We start from the raw sequence: 18,782 nt of genomic DNA, 5'->3' as shown, positions 1-18,782 counted from the left end.
AGGATTTTATAGATATTGTAGCCCTTGCATAATTTCTTTGTTTAATTCCGTGGCAAAACTGAACCCCATATACTATCTAGACATCTGCTATGAAACTTCCTCAAACTGGTGGGATTGGCAGCTCTCTTTACAGCCAAAACACTCAACAAAATGATTCCTCAGTTTTCCCTCGTTATGCACAATTATGAGCTTTGACTTCAAATACTTATACTTCTAATTACAGTATTCCAAAAAGATGTCCTAAATATGTGTGTTTCCCAGCTTGACTGTGACTTCAAGCAAATTCTCTTGTCTGAGGTGCTTGGTAAAGTAAAACTGAATTAATGAGAGTTCAGTAAAGCAAGTTACAGTGTTTAAATACAATAACCAAAAATAAAGTCAATTTAATCTTCAGAAGTAGGACAGCTTTTCAGTATATTCGTCACTATGGAGATTTAACAGTAGATTCCAACTTGCATTTTAATAGCAAACTTACATAATTGTGAGTCCTGGTGTGGTACTGCTGAGTGTATTCAGGATGGAATTACTAGTTAGACAAATCCTGCTTAGTCTTATAGTTAAACCATGCTAATAGTTTACACATGTGTATGACAGTTGCTAATAACTGTCTTTATAATCACCTTTGTATTTCTCTCTTCTTCCTCACTCAAGACTATCTAAAAGAGAAAATTGGTATTCGTGGTCAAACTCAGGGATTGAAAAATCAAGATTCTCACAGTTTATTTTTCTTCTTATTTAGCTAATTTTAGCCACTGAGGACAAGCAGATATTTGCAACATGGTTTTTGAATAGACACTTTGATTTGTTTGGTTTTCTATGTCAAATATGTTGGTAGATGATATATTTTCCTGGATTTAGAGATATTCAAAAGTGCTTAAGTAAATTGCCAAATGCTCAAAACTGAGGAAGCATGCAGGAGATTTCAGGAGATTTTTTACTTTGACTAAAAAATTACTTGGGTTTGGCAGTAATTTTTTTGTACACACCCTCTACATTCCTATGTTTTTGCTTTGTAACCAGTCCTGGTCATTAAATAGCTCAAGGCAAATGATTTGCTTTAAATTGCTTCTGCCTTAGTTTCTCCAGTTGGGAAGTGGTTGAGAAAATAATTTATTTCCTAGGGTGTTGGGAGGATTAATTAAGTGTTTATAAAGTACTTTAAGACTTTTGCATGAAATGCATTACAGATGTGTAATGTAACATTATTATTAATGTATATTGCAAATTATATTTTATCTCTGGCAATTTTCCATTACTTTAGAAAATTAGTGTAATCTAAAATATTGGGAAAATAGAATTGCTGCAATTCCTTTAGTAAAGTTCAGTGATGGAGTCATGTTGACTTTTATCTTCAACAATCTTGCCTTAGAGTCTCCCAGAGACACAGAATTTGAGCCTTGCTTCTAATTGTTGGCTTCAGGCTAAAACTTTTGATCACTTTATTTCAGCTACTTTCTGTTAGACTCACTGCATGAAAAGTCTTGATAACATTTTAGACTGCCTAATTCTTTATTCAGGGGAATGAGAAAGATGAATTTGACCTTCTAAATTTTTAGTCTAAACTTTAGTAACAGGGAGCATCCTCATTCTTGTTTTCATTCATATTAATACTGCATCTATCTCTTTTGCCCTGTAAAAAGCTATTAATATTGTTCTATTAACCTCTTTCTAAGTAATAATGACCTTTCCCCTGAAAATGCAATTATTGGACTTTTTTCCCATAATAAATCTCATTTATTAGAAAGTTTGGCCTTATGCACTTTGTTCTCTGCTATTTCCTTAAAAAAAGAAAAAAACACCAACAAAAAAAATCCAAAACCTAAATCATGCTTTATTTTCAAATAAGCACATTATTTTTATTCAGAAAAGTATTCTACAATGCATGCATGTGGTCACAATAATGATGGCTGCTTGGTTCAACTCTGGCTCTGCCTTTACAAAGAAAAAGGTTGCAGTGACAGTGCTCTGCATTCCTCCATTGCTTGACAGTGGTCTGACATCTAACTATATACAGCTATAGTATCCTTTATTTTGAAAAGAATTGCCAAGGGGGTCAGTTTGGCTCTTACAAATGTCCAGTCCAAATGGTCTCTGCTTCATTACACAGAGCTCCTGTTTCCTTTCTGCAGTGAATGCTGATTTCTGAGATACTGTCTGACTATCTTTGTTGTTTTCTCCCATTAGCATCTGAGAAAAGGAAAGAGGATTAAAACTAGACACATCTACTCGGTGTGGCAATGCAAACTTCTGGAGTGATAGAAGGAGAGGTGGGGGGAAAACACTTATTGCACCCCTGCTCTTTGAACTGCTGGTTTTCTCAAAGGAGATAATGAAGAAACTTTCCTATATTCTAAGGAACGCAAAGGTAATGAAAGACTCTGTAACCTCTCCGTGTCCTTGATGAAGCAGTGGCTGTAGCAGAGGAATTTTTCTTCACTCTAGTAAAGCAATGCTAAAAAGCTGTGTGGAAGAGCAGCAGTATTGTCTTGGCTCTTCTCCACCCCCATCCCTCTTCTTGTTGGAGGAGTTTCTGGTTGCTTGAGGTCAGAGGGAGAAGGAAAGTTGTGGCAACTGCATTTCCCTGACTGTTTCATTTCTGTCAAGGATTAGGGCTGGATTGACCACTAAACAACTGACAGATGCTTTCTATTAACTCCTCTCTCTTCTCAAAGGGAAGAGAAAGGGAATAATGGAGACTTGTTGATTGGAAGTGAAAACTAAAACTATGTTAATGAAAAGAATAAAATTAAATAGATATAAATAGATGTGTGTGGATAGATGGATAGATAGACAGATGAATGCAATATATGCAAGAAACTGATTTTAAACACAACCCAAACAATGTGGCAGTTACATCACCATCATCACTGGTAGTGCATCGAAAGTCACATACCAGGTTTCAGCACCTGACAGGAACCAGATTCAGGAGATGACTTCTGAACTGTATTCAGGAACATGTGATTCAGGATCCAAGGCAGAACAGGGTCCTCCTCAGATGCCAGCCACTGAAGGAAAGAGAAGACTTGAGCCTTTTGTGCCCTGAGCTTTCTATTGAATATGACATATATGGAATTAAACACCTCTAATCAGTTTAGAGTCACCTGAACTCTCTTCTCCTCCCTGCAGGTGTGGCATTTTACTTTGCTCTTCCACACAAGATTTAGTAGTGACCTTGTCCTGCATACCAGTCCTTGGTACTGGCTAGGAACACCAAGTGTCACCACTGCTAGAGGCAAGCAATGTCTGCAAAAACATGCTGTTCATTTCAGAAAGTCCAGTTACTTAGAATAGCCTGAGATGGAAAGTAAAATCACCAAATTGACTTAGTTCTCTTCTAGTTCAAACCAGGACATTTTCCTAATTATAAATGATCTTCAAAGAAGAAACGTGAAAATCAGCATAGATTTCCCTTCCTATGTAGTATTAACCATGTGTTGATGAAGAATAGTTTTGTGTTTATTGCCCTAGGGTGAAAAAAAGAAGTGGGCTCAGAGTCTTTGTGTGTCTGGGCATTTTTTTCTTTGTAAGCACAGGTGACTGCTGATTTTTGTTTTTAACTGGACCCATTAGATTAGAACAAAGTTTTTAAAAACATGCACTGAAATAAGGGCAGCAGTTACAGACTGTACATTGGAAATTTCAAAGAGAGGATCAGCTTTCTGAGGATGGCCCAGGAAAATGGGTGTCAGGCTCGTAACATGGACAGAGAGAATGCCCTTCCACATATTCTCCTGACCCTTTTCCCAGTTTAATCAGATATACTACCAAGAATGTTAACGCTACTGATTTCACGTAAGAGAAGAATAACTTGGTACCAGGCATGCAGGTAGACCTGAGTTATACCAAACGCACGGGTTTGAGATGGATAATTATATTTTTATACTTGTTTGGTTTGGGGTTTTTTAAAAACGTTTATTTGAACTGCATTCTTTAGCAAACTGCATCTTCTTTACATTTCCTGGCTTTGTGACTCATCAAAATGAGCTGTGTTAGTCACATCAAATGATGTGTTTCATAGACTAAGAGAGGAAAAGCAGCACACTGAGTCATCATCACAGGGAGAGTGGCTGCCAAGCCTCTATCAGACAACATAGGGAAAAGCAAACATATTAAATGACTAAGGTCACAGAAACACAGTGCAGTGACAGGAAATAATTTACAATCAAGTGAATGTGAGCTTCCTCATCTTAGTCTTTTTTAAGACATGCTGTCATGATGTTTGCCTGGCTATCAGCTTTCTACCCCTTTGTAAGACACATTCTTATATTTGTTGAAGTAGTGTAGGTCTCAGAGTGTTCTTAATGCATTTCATAAAAGTTGTTGGATTTACCAAGTAGGGATTTGTCTCTTGCTTCCTTCAGAGAGCACTGTAATGCTGGCTCTGCCATCACCTGCTCTGTACACCTGGACTGGCCAGCCTATTAGTGCTTCTATGGCTCTCAGCTCAGCACAATACATCCAGCTCCCCACTCTGCAGTCACAGGGGGTTCTGGAGGGTTATATAGCTGGATAATCTGTGTGAATTTGGGAGAGACAGTGGAAGTATGAGATGGCAACAGAGACTTTATGTTGTGTGGCACAAGATGTCATGAAGCACACTGACAGAAACTGGTCTGGGAATAGGGAACTGAAATACAAAGCCGCTGCAAAATAGATTTTGTTTCATGGCATAACTTCTTTATGAAAGAAGGGTCCATGCTAGGTATTTTTGGAGAGCTTTTTTTCCCATTGAAAAGCTTTAATTTTTGCCTAGGTTAAACAAATTACTGTAGTTTAATTTATAACCTCATTCTGGGTGCTCAGATTATTCTCCTTGCTAGACACACTTCAATTCTTGCTGGAACTCCTGCAAGAATAAAGGTTGATGCACCTGTACTGTCTGTTTCTTTGCTAATTTAAAACAAGCTTCAGTTTTGACAAAATTGACTGCAGAGTGGAAGTCACTATTTAAATTCTTGTAAGTTTAATGAAAATGAGTAAGTGGCTAAAAAAAATTACTTTGTTTTAATTATTCTTCAGCAAGATTATGTACTGGTCAGCCAAACATCCTGCTTGTGATTCCAGACTAACTATAGCAATAATTATCTTCCCCTTGCTGAGGAATTACACTGGACAGAGAGAGAATAAAGCTGATAAATGAACTGGTATTACTCTGACTGATAAGTATGAACTGGTATTACTCTGACTCTGATAGGTTGGACTGGATGATCTTGGAGGTCTCTTCCAACCTGGTTGATTCTATGATTCTATGATTCTATGACAGGAGAAATGAAGGCTACAGGATAAACATTTCTAAGAGATTGGTGCTTCGTTTGTCTTCTGATGAAATAAACTGATGTTATTCCCCAAAGTTTTAACAGTATTTCTTATGAACACTAAAATTTGTAAAGGGGAAGAATGACAAATTATCGCAGCACACAATTGCATAATTTCCCTCCCCATTGATTCAACATTTAAGTGTCCATAATCTCTGGGTTTTTAGATTGATGATTTTCATAGAATATTATCTTGGTTTTGTGGTGTTGGGGTTTTTTTAAGTTATTTTTTAACTTTTAATCAGGACAGTAATAAATATACTCCATCTGCTTCTCCTTAATTGTTTTTAGTGTTTAGCAAACTCTGTAAATGGCAATATTTTGGCATGTTGAGGTGCATTTGATTTTGTCTTCAACAGGACAGAGGAGAAACAAAGGCACAGGAGCACAAAACCAGCATAACAATCTAGACTCAATAAATTATAGAAATATCATACAATCAGCCAGGTTGGAAGAGACCTCCAAGATCATCCAGTCCAACCTATCACCCAGCCCTAGCCACTCAACTAGACCATGGCACTAAGTGCCTCATCCAGGCTTTTCTTGAACACCTCCAGGGACGGTGACTCCACCACCTCCCTGGGCAGCCCATTCCAATGGCAAATCACTCTCTCTGGGAAGAACTTCTTTCTAACATCCAGCCTATATCTCTCACAGCACAACCTGAGACTGTGTCCCCTTGTTCTATTGCTGGTTGCCTGGCAGGAGAGACCAACCCCACCTGGCTGCAACCTCCCTTCCGGTAGTTATAGACAGCAATGAGGTCCCCCCTGAGCCTCCTCTTCTCCAGGCTAAACAACCCCAGCTCCCTCAGCCTCTCCTCATAGGGTTTGTGTTCCAGGCCCCTCACCAGCTTTGTCACCCTTCTCTGGACACGTTCCAGTATCTCAACATCTCTCTTGAATTGAGGAGCCCAGATCTGGACACAGTACTCAAGGTGTGGCCTGACCAGTGTCATCCTGAAGAACCACTATTTACATGAGTCAGTGTGCAAATCAAACTGATGTTCCTCATTTTTTTTCTCCCAGTAACTAATTCTTATCACTAATTTTTTTTGTAGAGATTTTTCTATGTTCTTCTTTGCTTTTCATACTGTTGCTGGGATATCATCTGTAGAGGGTGCCACATCAACTTACATTGGCATACCAACTTTTTTTTTTTTGCATAATGCTATCTAGTCATATAATCCTTCATAATACAGCATTGCATTCTTTATACAGCTCATTTTTCTACATTTTGTGTCTGACAATGATTTGTCAGGTTTTTTTTCCTTGATACAGGAATTTGCAGCAGTACTTTTACTGGGTTCTTGCTACTGGACTTCTGTACTCATAGGGAAATACTCACATTTCATATTTTTGAGATTAGGACATGTAAATAAGGACACATTTATTTTTCATTCTAATAGCACAGAAGATAGGAGAGTTAGGTGTTATGTTACAAAGGCCTGCAAGAGATGGGAAATGTTTTGTTACATCTGCAGATCCAATTTATAGGCACCGCTCTTTAACTGACTTTTATTCTACAACATTGTCTTGGGTTTGGCTAGGATAGGGTTAATTCCATTCACGAGGAATTGGGAGTATCCACACACTCAAGACAGCCAGCTGAACCAGTCAATGGGATATTCCATACCATACAAGATGATGCCTGCTATATAAGAGGACAACTGGCCTGGGCAGGCAAGGTGGGTTTCTGGTGTTGGTGGGTTCTGGGGTGCAAGGAAAGCATGAGAAAGTGTTGGAAAGCATTAGAAAGTGCCTGAAAGCATCAGCAGTGCTGGGTGAACTGTTTGCATTTTATATCACTCCCTTTATATTTTGCTTAATTTGTATCATTGTTATTCCTGCTCTTTTCTTTTTACAACTCTCCTTATCTCAGCCTATGGGGCTTGGCTATGGCTGGGCCTAAAACCACAACAGATACACAAAATACAAATCAGTAGTGGCTTCTGCCACCTTACACAGAGGTCGAATATTTAGAGCTACTAGAACAGGAGGTCTGTGACTGCTCAACTTTCTTTGCAGGTAGCTTATCTTACCTGAAGGGTGAAGCCTGTCCTGGAAGCCTTGATAAAAGAGGATAGGTCTCATCTCCTCTGTTGAATGTGAAAGGAAATAAGGAGTACAAAAGCCTTAAGAATTCTATGGAAATGTATGAGGCTGGGGAAAGGCAATGAGCACTAGGCACACACTGTCCCTGAAGGAAGTATCTCATCAAGCTGCCGTTGTTAGTGAGCTCAAAGAAGGATTGCAAGGACTGGCTACCTGAGTATGAAACTGGTGAGAAGACAGTACTGGCAGCTATGACATACTTTTGAGTGTTGTTCAAAGATGCTTTTCACCAACAGAACTGGGAGCTGTTGGGCACCCTGAAGTCACAGGGAAAGAAACATTAACAGCCTTTGTCTTGTAGTGATATGCCTCTATCGTAATACACTTAGAACATAGAACAAAAAGTATATAACTTACAACTCTCAGCTATTTAATTTACAGCAAAGACATCCATGTGTTTTGGATGCTTGGAATCAACAATACTGTGTCTGTGTTCTTTTATTGCCATTTCCACAGACACTGTTATGTGTTTGTGGGACTAGCAAGGCAGTGTTTGGAATGGTAGTGTTTTCTAAAACACTTTTCACTTGGTCCAGCCGACCACTTTTTCTCATAAACCTCATTTAATTTGAGCTTCTGGTTGTGTTTGGTTTTGGAAAATCAGCCTGTGACTCTGGGAAGGATCTGCTTTTCAGTAATTTTCAAGAGAGCAGGCTTAATTAGATTTGATATTGCTCCATTCTGTTACACACATTTGTGCATGCACATCTACATCACTGATTTCAAAAGGCTTTCCAAATCACTCATTGTGTCTGCAGACTCTCCTCTGATGTCCTTTCTGGATTTCGGCATCAAATGTGTACAGAAGGAAATTACAATGACACCAAGTGTTTCTCTAGCAGCTCTTGTTTTGAGTCTCTGTGCAATTGCTGCAGTAACATCATTTGGTGACTGCTTTGGAGAGTAACTCCTTCTCCTCCCCACAAATTTTGAACTGTAATGCACTATTGAGCAAGTCCATACAAAACTGTCTGTGAGCATCCACCTTAAATATATGTATTTTATTTGCATCAGGACAGGTCTGCAGGCCTGCTTTCATACAGTACATACTGACACACTTCCTGCTCTAGAAAAAGATTAAATGCTTGAAAATATATGTAGTGCAGCAGACCTCCTTAGACTTGCTCCCGCCTATGTTGAAAAGTGTGCTCTGAATATTTCTCTGGAAATATCAAATATGGGGAGTTAGCACAGTGAACAGAAAATGTCTTCTTGGCCCTGAAAGGTAAAAAAGAAGTTGACTGAGGCAGAGCTACTGTTCCAGGCTGAGAATAAGATCTGCATGATCAGAAGTGAAAGAGAGGAATGAAACCAAAACCTCCTCCTGCACATCTCGTCCTAGCTCTCTTCTTCCTTTTCAGTACCAAACTACATTGTCTTAATCTAGGGATGTGATTTATTTGTGAAATATCTAGTGGGTGGCAGAGGTGGGGACCAAAGCTGCACAAAGCTCCCCAGAGCTGCTGACCGAGGTAAATAGTGTGTCATAACACATTCATCAAATAATAATGGAAACTGTATAAAACACATAGGCAAGGGAGGGGAAAACCCATTCCCCTCTGGGAAGTTACTGAATATTTCAGCCAGTTTATAAAAGTATGCATACATGTGTTTGGAAGGAGGGAGGTTTTCCTAGCTTCACCTCTGCAAATAAATCATTATCCTGAGATGTATGAAGAGACAAGTGAAATGGATGAGCACATTATGGATCAAGGAGGTGGTATTCCTGCCTTTGTTAGCTTCAGACAGACCACCCAAGCACAGTGGGAATAAGATGAGACTGTAAGTTGTGCATGTAGGTTTCTAAAAGACTTAGGCTGCAGCCTCTGACATAGTAGAAAAGTAAGGAATAAAATCAAATCGACATTGTTGCTCAAACAGCAGGCATGACTAGTCATTTATCTGAATTGGCTTTGATTTTTGGGGCCTGTTTTTCCCTTTGACTGCATTGCCAACATAGATAAAGGGAAAAAGAGAAAAGGAAAAAAGATGGCAAAGGTGTAAGAGTCATGCTTATTTTGGAAATATGATGATGTTTAGGTGCAATTAAAATCATGTTAATGATATGTCTATTTTCTACTGTTTTCCATTAGAGACCTTCAGAACAGAGAAGCCAAAATCTCATCGGCAGTAAGAAGAATCATGCATCATAACTGGTCTGATGAGGTTCCTGGGAAATCCTTATGGAAAGAGGTACTCATTCCACATGAATAAGGCTTGCAGAATGTGAACGAGTGTTAACCAAAAACTTAGTTAAAACAAGTTTGGCATCCTGGCCTGCATCAGGAACAGTGTGGCCAGAAGGACAAGGGAGGTTATTCTGCCCCTGTACTCAGCACTGGTCAGGCCACACCTTGAGTACTGTGTACAGATCTGGGCCCCTCAATTCAAGAGAGATGTTGAGGTGCTGGAATGTGTCCAGAGAAGGGCAACAAAGCTGGTGAGGGGCCTGGAGCACAAACCCTATGAGGAGAGGCTGAGGGAGCTGGGGTTGTTTAGCCTGGAGAAGAGGAGGCTCAGGGCTGACCTCATTGCTGTCTACAACTACCTGAAGGGAGGTTGTAGCCAGGTGGGGTTGGTCTCTTCTCCCAGGCAACCAGCAAGAGAACAAAGGGACAGTCTCAAGTTGTGCTGGGGGAAATATAGGCTGGATGTTAGGAGGAAGTTCTTCCCAGAGAGAGTGATTTGCCATTGGAATGGGCTGCCCAGGGAGGTGGTGGAGGCACCATCCCTGGAGGTGTTCAAGAAAAGCCTGGCTGGGGCACTTAGTGCCATGGTGCAGTTGACTGGCTAGGGCTGGGTGCTAGGTTGGTGTGGTGGGGGGCCACATGGGCCCAAGTGGCCGTGTTTGCAAGTCTATTCTTGCCAGGGCATGTTTTCCCCCCAAGGGGTGTTTTTCTGTCCAAACCAGGGGAAAACAAATTGAGTGGACAGGGGAGCACAATAAGCCTGGCTCCTCTGGGTCTGGCCTGCCCTCGCTTGCAAGGTTGAGGCAAACAAGTTGTATAAGCTCACGCGCCTAGGGTGTGGGCCCGCCTGGGCCCCCTCCATATTTGGGGGTGTCAGACCTGTGGACCCTCCCTTATTTGGCATGTTTTGGCCTGCTGCCAGATGCTCATTGGACAGTATCGTGGCCAAAGGGACCATCAATCTCGGGCCCACATCTCATGAAAAGGACAATTCCGTGTTCCTGCCACCCTCCTCCACCCACCGCTCCTAGCCGCTTTGTCGCCTTTGGGGCCATCGCCGCTGCATGCTTTCCAGCCCACGGCACTGCGCACCGGCCCAGGGAACCACCGACCAAGGCACTCCTGGCCAGCCGCCGCTCCAGCCCGTCCTTCCCGGCTCGATTGTGCCCGTGCAGCCTCCTTGTCGGAGTCAGGAGGCTGGTGAGAGGCGAGATCGGGGTACTGACGAGTCGACCCAGCAGCTTCTATGCAGCAGTACACTTTATTGGGGTAACGAAGCTTCTTATATAGTGCTCAGAGGAGGTGTGTACAATCGGTTTGGGGCTGGCACGAGTGGACAGTACAGACTGGCCCAGAGCCACGTGCAAGGTGCAGATCGGTTGCCCTGTGCCAAAACAACCTGTGCTTTCCACCCCAGGGGGCTGGCAGGCTCAGCCCCCGGTAGCTGTGTCCGCCCCAGGGGCCGGCAGGCCCAGCCCCCTGCAGGTGTGTGTGGGTTGCTCATTGTAGCTTCCAGCTCAAGGACATCTCCCAGCACGAGTTCTCAAGTTTACCAGCTCTCATCCTGCTGCAGGAGAGTTCTCCCACACCTCCTTGGACAGTGCACCCCAATAATACCTGAACTGAACTATTCAGACCCACGAGGATCAACAACATGGCTTTTGCCACACAGATTTGGGATCACCAAGACTGTGACTCCAGCCAGTGAGTAACTGAGCAATCTTGATTTGAGCAGCATAGACTTTCAGAGTCCTTACCAGTGGCACTTTCATGCCACAAGACTCTATCCAAATCCTTTCCAAACCTCTGCTAAATTCCTGATTCCTGCTGTAAATAGACATTCTGTAAAGCAATTTCACAACTGCATACTAAGAACTTGTGTAGGTTAACTGTATATAAGTTTGGGCAGGGGGGATTCTCTTTGTATATAATATTAAATTATTTAAAGCCCTTTTAAATTTGGCCTCATATTTAATCCCCTAAAACCCAAACAAAACCCTTTCACAACAGTTGGACTGGATGATCTTGGAGGTCTCTTCCAACCTGGCTGATTCTATGATTCTATAGTATCCTTATAAATATATGTGTAGTTTCACCTTTAGTACTCTTGTAATGCAGCAAGTGGCACAAGTTTTGCAACTATCATCTTCACAGCAAAGCCTCTTAGAGTGCAGATGATCATCTTTATATATTTACACATGGCAACAGTGACCAAAGGCTTATCAGTCTACACAAAGTAATGAATTAGATGAATTCAGGGCTGTAAGGAAAGCTTGTAGGAATGAAAAGGCAAAATATGAAAGGAATTTCTACAAGAAAATATAATCTTATTTTTAAATGAGAAAAACAATCTTGATATTTTTCTGTGATATTGTAAGATTTGATAGTTAAAAAAAAAATGAGGGGACATTAGAACTTTGCATTTAACAAAATTTGCTTTCAGTTAATGTAGACAACCTTAAAGTTTTTTATGATCTTTGGGGCAGTTCACCTTTAACACCAGCCAGAAGATTCCATGACTGCAGAGGGGTGATACTGGTGGACTGTAGACACTGTGGCCTGTAACTGATGTCCCAGCAGGGTCTCAGGCTGAGGGAGCTGGGATTGTTTAGCCTGGAGAAGAGGAGGCTCAGGGGTGACCTCATTGCTGTCTACAACTACCTGAAGGGTGGTTGTGGCCAGGAGGAGGTTGCTCTCTTCTCTCAGGTGGCCAGCACCAGAACGAGAGGACACAGCCTCAGGCTGCGCCAGGGGAAGTTTAGGCTCGAGGTGAGGAGAAAGTTCTTCACTGAGAGAGTCATTGGACACTGGAATGGGCTGCCCGGGGAGGTGGTGGAGTCACCGTCCCTGGAGCTGTTCAAGGCAAGATTAGACGTGGCACTTGGTGCCATGGTCTAGCCTTGAGCTCTGTGGTAAAGGGTTGGACTTGATGATCTGTGAAGTCTCTTCCAACCCTGATAATACTGTGATACTGTGATATTCCTGGCAATGGCATCTTCAGGGTGATGTAGGAGGCTGAGATGCTGAGCACATGGCATCACTACAGGATACTGAATTACAGGATCATAAGGGTTGGAAGGGACCTCCATAGATCATTCAGTCCAACCCCCTGCCAGAGCAGGACCATAAAATGTAGCTCAGGTCACACAGGAACGCATCCCATGGAGAATTTGTTGAAAGACCTCACACTTTGTGTATTTATATTTGTAATTTGTATTTGTTTTTCATTTTTATTTCTTAGTTTTCCTCTTTGTTTCCTCATTTTTTCTTAGACAGGTGTGACTTGCTCTTCTTCAGCCAACATAGTGAGCTGGTAAAGATGTCTGGTTACTACTCCAAGCAGAAATGACAAAGGGTTAGGCATGAAAAGGCTGGTTTCAATGCAAACACTACAGTCCAGAGATGTTTTTAGGTTTGTTTGTTTGTTTGTTGGTTTTGTTTTGCTTTCATCTCCCTTCTCCCACATTTCCTTCCTTTCGTCTCCATCTCCTCTTTCCCCTCTCTTCCTCCTTTCCTCTGCTTCCTTTTCCTCTCCATCTCCCTCTTTGGAGAACAATCTGCCCTGTTCCCACCCCACATTTCCTCTTTTTCCCCCAAACCAAGACCACCTGGGTTCCGTTGGAGTCTCCTCCCACCCCAGGTGTGACCACTCTGCCCTCCCTGCCCACTCCCCTTTTTAAGCCACTCCAGGGAAGGCAGAAGCCCCAAGCTGTGCCTGACTGGGCAGAAAGATCCTCCTCCTATTATCACTGATGAGTCCTCATGGTGCATAACAGGTGTAATGGGAGTGAGACAAAGGCTAAGGGGCCTGGTGACCCTCTGGTTAGGCAGGAATAGGCTTGGTGGTCACTCTAATATCACTCATGGGTGCTGGCTGGGCCACAGAATCACATTTCTCAGGAATGGAGATGTTAAGTCCCCACGTTCAAGCCAGATTTCAGCTTCAGCATTCAGATTGTGCCTTGAATCTCCCTTGAAGTTTTGATTTGATACACTATTGTCTATTTGGTGCTTTAAACGGTATACTGCAATATGGGTGCCTGCGCTGTTGAATGTCTGCCCTGCTTCAGAAGTTGCTGAGTTTTGCCTGCAAGAGATTATTTTCTTTTTTGTTTTGTTTGGTTGGGGTTTTTTTTTTGTTTGTTTGTTTCAAGGACTAACCCAAGCTCCAGTTCTCCCTCTGCCCCTGAGCAGGGGCTGAACAATTGGTGTTTGTGCTGTAGAACAAGTCTGCAGGAGACTGGAAAGGACCCTTCTTCACCCAAGAGTTCAAGGCAGCAGAGCAACTGATCTACAGCTTGTACTATAAACTATGGGCTGCAGTCACAGCTGTGATCTCTGCGTGAGATTTGCAGCCCATGAATCTGCCGCTGCTGTGTTCCCAGCCTACTTAAAGCAACTTGCTATGTTCCCAGCATGTCTCTGCAAAAAGTGCTGCACGTCAGTCTGAGGGCTATCTGGAGGCGGCTCCACGGCCTTAATTCATGTGGGCTACCCACAGCCTGGCCTCTAGTGGAAAGCATCTTCCTTGTCTCAAGCCAAATGTTGTGTATTTAGGACTTTAGATTCTCAGTTACTGTAGTGATTAGTGCTTTAGTTATAAGAAATTTAGGCTTTTTATTAATAAGAAAATTTATATAGGGATTTGTTACTACTTGAGCTATGTGAATGTTACAATAAAATTTCTCCTGCTGATGTCTGTACACTTAAGCTAATTATGCCCATTCCTTTAGAAATGTAGAAGTGCAACAACTGTAAAATGAGAGAAAGAACAACAAAGACAGCTGCCCTGAGTGACACCCTGCAAAGCAGCTGAGTGGAGAAGGTGTAGGAAAGAGTGCAGAGCTGAGGAGTATGTTCAGTTCTGTGAATCCTCTCAGCTTCTGTGTCCCCCCCACGTAAAGGTTTTTCTAGCAAAGGATCCTTCACAAAGGAGCCTTCTTGTTATATCTGCTGCTGTACTTTCTTTGCAGTTCCTCAGCCCTCTGTGTTGTAAGTGCATGAAATGCATGCCTGGTAATTCTGCAGCTCAATTAATATATTAGAAATATTGCATTTTGAAAGGACCAGAAAAGTGTTATTCACTGTTCAAATAATTGTCTAATGCATTTCATTGAAAAGATTCTTGTATGCAGAGAAGAGGAAAGGTTTTCTTAACATAAAGAATAGGTCTTGATCCTGTAATAATTTTGGCAGATGCTTAATTCCCAAAGTGTAACTTATTCTGTGAAATTCAATGCACATAGTGAAACAAAAGAGTGGTAAGGGAGCAGGAGGAGATTACAGATGTTGAGAGACAGGCAAAAGAGGCTCTCTAATCAAAACAGGACTGAAAGAAGAATTGAAGGAGGAGACGAAGGGTGATTGGTGGATGAGAATAGGAAAGCAATCGAGATTTGGGGTTGAATCAGCATTTTCTGACACGAATGTGATACTAATGGAAAAGATTTGGGAGAAGAATAGTTATAAGCTAATAGATTTGTTCTCTTCAAAACATTCGGTATGCAGGTAATATGTAGACTTTGTTTTCGGTAACTTAATGTGACATCTTTTGGTTTCAAAGAGAATTCGCAGTCAGAAACAAGGAATACTACAGTCACCTGTTTTTCTTCTTCTTTTATTCCTTGAAATTTATTTCTAGAAGTCATTAAAATTCAGATCCCATCATTTGTAATAAATGATGTGAAGTGTTAGGTACAGTACTTGGAGTATATGTTTGTTAAAATGAAGGAAGAGACTCTTCCAACACTTTGGGATTTTATGAATGATTTACATCTGGTGCTAAAGTTCATAAATGAAACGTGGGAGAACCAGATGCTTCATTTCTTGACTGCATCGTGTCTGCACATACTGATGGTGAATTGAAAACAGGAATGTCTCATAAATCAAGGAAATCTATTTTTGTACTCTTGATTTCTATTCTGAACATCCATATAACACCCAAACAAATGTGGTAAAATTGGTTCCCTAAGAAACCCTTTATGTTTAGTAACAGTGTGGACATGTTAATAAAAAAAAAACAAAAGAGGAAAAAGAGAAAAAATGAACCAGTCTTCAGAATTAAAAAAAAAGCAACTCAGAATGAGCAACTGTTCTTGGAGATAAGCATTGAAGACACTTTGTTTTGCAAGAGAAAGACTGAATGAAACTGCTAAGTAATTTATGGCAGTTGTACAAAGAGCTCAGGTGTGCAATAAGGTGACAATTCACTACTTTTTGGCACTGAGGGAAGGAAATTTAAAACCAAATTCTTCCTTTGGTTACTGACATGATAACTGAAGGCAGAATTTGTCTCACAATTTGAATAGCAAGACTGGGAGGTTGTAGCCAGGTGATTGATCTCTTCTGCCAGGCAACCAGCAACAGAACAAGGGGACACAGTCTCAAGTTGTGCTGTGGGAGATATAGGCTGGATGTTAGAAAGAAGTTGACTGGATAGGTCTGGATGATGGGTTGGACTGGATGATCTTGGAGGTCTCTTCCAACCTGGTTGATTCTATGATTCTTGCCAGAGAGAGTGATTTGCCATTGGAATGGGCTGCCCAGGGTGGTGGTGGAGGCACCGTCCCTGGAGGTGTTCAAGAAAAGCTTGGATGAGGCACTTAGTGCTATGGTCTAGTTGCTTGGCTAGGGCTGGACTGGATGATCTTGGAGGTCTTTTCCAACCTGGTTGATTCTATGATTAAGACTCATAAACATCTATGGTGAAGGACTTTTTAGGATGTTGGGTAGTGACAGGACTAGGGGGAATAGATCCAAGCTGGAGGACAGTAGATTTAGATTAGACATTAGGGAGAAGGTCTTCACCATAAAGGTGGTGAGACACTGGAGTGGGCTGCTCAAAGAAGTGGTGGAAACCTCATCTCTTGAAGTTTTTAAGGGCAGGCTGGATGTGGCTCTGGGCAACCTGCTCTATTGGAAAGTGTCCCTACCCGTGGCAGGGGGGTTGGGACTAGATGATCCTTGCAGTCACTTCCAACCCTGACAATTCTATGCTTCTGTGCTTCTGTTTGCAGAGAAATGAGTGAAATTCAGATTTTGTTTAATTTGTTATTGATGACCTCGAATGGTGCTCTTTGCCTACTCTTTCCTGCTGACACCTCCTATTGGCCTAAGAACTATAAGTGATGCTTGTCAATATATTCAGGTGCCACGAAAACTTTTGCAAACAGGATTTAAAAGTGAAATTTATTGAAGGAATAAGCACAAGCCTATCTGTCTACAGTTCGTCGGTTTGTTGTTTGTTGGGGGTTTTTGGGTGTTTGTTTTTGATAGCACAAACAGATTCAACTTATCCTTCATTATCTTCATTTTTTAAAAGTGTCATTGTATGTGTTCAGCCACACATTTTAAGTAATTTTATTTCAGCTCCAAAACTACCCATTGGAAATGTCAGTGTAGCAATAATAAGTTTGGATGAGCAAGTTGCACACAAAATGGTTGCCAAGTGCCTGTTGATGTATGGTAGCTAGCCATGCTGTGTCCTCTTAGTCTGCAACAGATGCATGGTAGTTGGAGTTGACATAGTGCACTGTGCAGGTGTGGGAAGCCAGCTTGACTCACCTTGCATTTGCTGTGGGGGGAATATCGTGCACCCAGGGAGTTCTTGCAGGTCAGCAAAAACTTGTTACCCTGTGGAATCTTGTTTGTGTGTCTAAGCCTTGGATGTACATGTCATAGAAATTCTGTTAACAATTCAAAACAAACATTTCTTTAGATGTATTTACACGTCCTACACACAGGTTGTGTGTAGGTGTGCTGGTAGAAGGCAGACTTTAGGAAGGATTTCTTAAAGGTGAAGGAAGAGCCTTAGCAGCTGTTTTCAAGGACTCACCCTGAATGCAAGAGCAACATGAACCTGGAGGCATTTGTAATGGTATTAAAGCAGGCACTGCTGGCAGTGGAGTTTGTGAGTGAGGCAGAGGAGCTGACCTCACTTTCAAAGGTAGGTAGGCAGATTGTCTAAACACCCCTTTGTCTTATGTATCTGTTTCTCCAGTGTTTCTGTTGAGGAAGATAGTGGACATCTTGATTTCTACTTCAAAGAGTAGACCAAGTTTTTCTAGGGGGAGTATTTCTAGGGGTTCCCCCATTACACTTTCAGAGCACAGTGGAGTTTCTAAAAGTGACAGAAGTGCTCTGTACTCCTCTTAGTTACCTTACTGCTCAAAATATATCCCTAACTAATACAACTTGCTATATGTCATAAAACACAAAGGAAAGCACTTTTCACGCCAAATATCAGCAAAGCGCTTTCTTTTCTCGACTGCAGAAGTAACAGAAATGATGTCTTCATTTTAAATTCCATTCATGTAGGCCCTAATAAAAGCTATTATGAAATACAATTGTGTGGAGACAAAAAGAGAGATAATATCACTATAGCTCAATATAAAATTTAAGTAATTAAGACATGAAAACCATTACACAATTTACTATGAATGCAATGTGAATAATAAAATGGTTAACCATTTCAAGTCTGCTGTTTATTTTTTCTTTTAAATGGTTCTTTTTGAAAATGTTTGAGGTTCAAATGCTTAATTCTATATTACTAGGTCTTAATTCTATATTACTTCAGAAGATGTTCAGGACTGAAAAGTCCTGGCTGGGTTTTCCAGTATGGTCTTCTATATATCTTCAGATGTTGATGTAAATATGGCAGTATGCCACATAATGGATTCTACATGAAAAATGTCAGTTCCAGGTGATTTTGATGGTGGTTGTAAATAAAACAGGACATACTGAGTGAACTGTGGAAGTATTTCAGCAGTGCAAGCTAAGCAGCTGCATAATAGTTATGAAATTGTGTAGACAGACTGATGGATCCCAAGATTAAAACAAAACCACCCATAAAGGTACTGAAAAGTACTTTTGAAAGGGAGCTGCTTAAACTCTGTTTTTTGTTTTGCGTGATTTAGTACTATGTCCTCTTCTCTAGCGGGCTTCATCAACGTGACTGCTGAATGATCAAGTGAAAAAGCTCAGCCTGGTTTTTCCCTAGTCAAGTGAATATCATGATTCAGTATCTTTAATAGGCACATTATTTTCTTGTGCGCTGACATATGCATGACAGTCGCAGGCATGTACCGGCACTGCCTGGTAACGCTTAGCAACATCTGCTGTATGATGCAGCCCTATCTTTTTACTCGGTTCCAATGCGATTGTGT

General features: G+C 41.4%; 1 long non-coding RNA gene across 7 annotated transcripts in view; it reads left to right on the top strand.

Annotated features, from left to right (window-relative positions):
• Positions 1-18,782, top strand: part of LOC135174038 (uncharacterized) — a 198,486-nt gene that overhangs the window by 28,762 nt on the left and 150,942 nt on the right. For 3 of the 7 annotated variants that reach the window (XR_010301705.1, XR_010301742.1, XR_010301758.1), the window contains exons 5-7: positions 2,185-2,365; positions 6,865-7,002; positions 9,523-9,622. This is a non-coding gene — a long non-coding RNA (uncharacterized LOC135174038). Of the gene's footprint in view, positions 1-2,184; positions 2,366-6,864; positions 7,003-9,522; positions 9,623-10,540; positions 11,593-12,890; positions 13,759-16,634; positions 16,728-18,782 lie in introns of those variants that run through there. The other 4 variants (XR_010301806.1, XR_010301778.1, XR_010301825.1 and 1 more) reach the window with 4 other exon arrangements.

Source organism: Pogoniulus pusillus, chromosome 1, assembly GCF_015220805.1.
Source record: "Pogoniulus pusillus isolate bPogPus1 chromosome 1, bPogPus1.pri, whole genome shotgun sequence".
Lineage (NCBI taxonomy): Eukaryota > Metazoa > Chordata > Aves > Piciformes > Lybiidae > Pogoniulus > Pogoniulus pusillus.
The sequence above is the reverse complement of the archived record's forward strand: the minus strand, read 5'-3'. Positions and strand labels throughout refer to the sequence as shown.